The sequence below is a fragment of the Etheostoma spectabile genome, chromosome 9 (genome assembly GCF_008692095.1).
Source record: "Etheostoma spectabile isolate EspeVRDwgs_2016 chromosome 9, UIUC_Espe_1.0, whole genome shotgun sequence".
Classification (NCBI taxonomy): Eukaryota; Metazoa; Chordata; class Actinopteri; order Perciformes; family Percidae; genus Etheostoma; species Etheostoma spectabile.
The window spans coordinates 10,132,966-10,134,370 of NC_045741.1; the positions used below are offsets into that span (position 1 = coordinate 10,132,966).

Genomic DNA, 1,405 nt, shown 5'->3' on the forward strand with positions numbered 1-1,405 from the left:
TCAATGAAAGTACCTTTTGTTGGTCTGAAACGAGCAAGTAATTTACAAAATGCCCTCCCTTTGTGCAGGGGGCTAAGGGAAGAAAGAAATCAGTAGCTTTTAGAAGCTAGGCCTTGCGCTGCGACGGGCAAGATAATGAAAGCCGTCTTGTGTTTGTGGGCTAGAGAGCATCTCAAAGGCAGACCGGGCCCCGGCTCAGGGTTAGCTCGGCTCCTGAAAAAAAAAAAACACAACACAACACTCTCCTCTGTGTATGTGCGTGTGTGCGTTTGTGTGTTTGGCGAAGAGCGGTAAAACAGGACGGCTGTGCCCGGCTACTCTTGGCAGAGACACTCCGAGGAACAGACAGAGTTGTTGATGCTGTGGAGAGAACAGGGATGAAAGAATGTCTTCACCGGCACTGAAGGCTGCTGATCTCCTCTTACCTGTTGTCTTGTTGCAGGTGTGTCTGGCTCCGGTACGTTCTAGAAGTGCAACACCCCCGTGAAGGTAATCTCGAGAAGAGATGGAGCTGCAGAGGAGGAGATGAACATATTCTGCAGGGATCATTGTTGCTGAAGGATTACGAGGGATACTGGCTGTTTTCATCCTCTGTTCCTCTGCATGGACATCTCGGAGTAGAGCACCTGACTGCTTAAGGACACTTAGCGTTTACCTGCATGGATCTGCTGGATTATTACCTGAGTGACACCTGGGCAGACTGCTGCCCTGGATTTTTACAGGTCCGGCCATGTGGAACACTACATTTCTATTTGTGTAAATGGAACTTAGCCGTAACTTCTTGACTAAGGAAAAAAAAATAACAAAATATGATAATGCATATGATGATGCTGCTGCTTATAGCAGGTAATTTATCCAGCTCACCTGAGATGTAGTCAAAGCAACTGTAATTGGTTAAATGCGTTACATCCTAAATTGACCGAGTGAAGTCATGTTAGGTTGTGATGTTGTATATAAGTGGCAGTCCTTCTTGAAGTTAAGATTATGAAATTATTCATAATTACATGTCATTAAAGTGCATTGTGTCTGGCCTGCAGATCATGTCCTGGTTTAGAGTGAATGGGACTGTTACCTGATATCTCTTCCTGCGACTGGTGAGTTATATGTATAATTTCTTCGTACTGTTCTTCTTGAACATCTCTTTCCCTCCAACTACCTCACCCTTTACTCAGTTCTGTCTGTGTGTACTTAGGTAGCCATTGCTTCTCTTCTCCTATGGTGTATCTTGTGCCATCTGAAGTGCCGGAATTAAATTAGGGTTGTAGTAGTCTTGTCTTTACAGTATAGTATATAGTTACTATAGTATAGTGAAGCATGAATGAAATTCATATTATTTGGTTGTCTTATATGTGCACGTCTGTGTTAATACTTTTTCTGTCTCTCGCTTGGCAGTGTCTAATTTAAA

At 43.6% G+C, this 1,405-nt stretch overlaps 1 long non-coding RNA gene across 1 annotated transcript in view; it reads left to right on the forward strand.

The window, feature by feature from the left end:
• Nucleotides 1–1,095, forward strand: part of LOC116695446 (uncharacterized) — a 12,530-nt gene extending 11,435 nt beyond the window's left edge. Inside the window, exons 2-3 of the long non-coding RNA XR_004333465.1 lie at nt 443–722; nt 1,038–1,095. This is a non-coding gene — a long non-coding RNA (uncharacterized LOC116695446). The remainder of the gene's footprint in view (nt 1–442; nt 723–1,037) is intronic.
• The last annotated feature ends 310 nt before the right edge of the window (nt 1,096–1,405 follow it).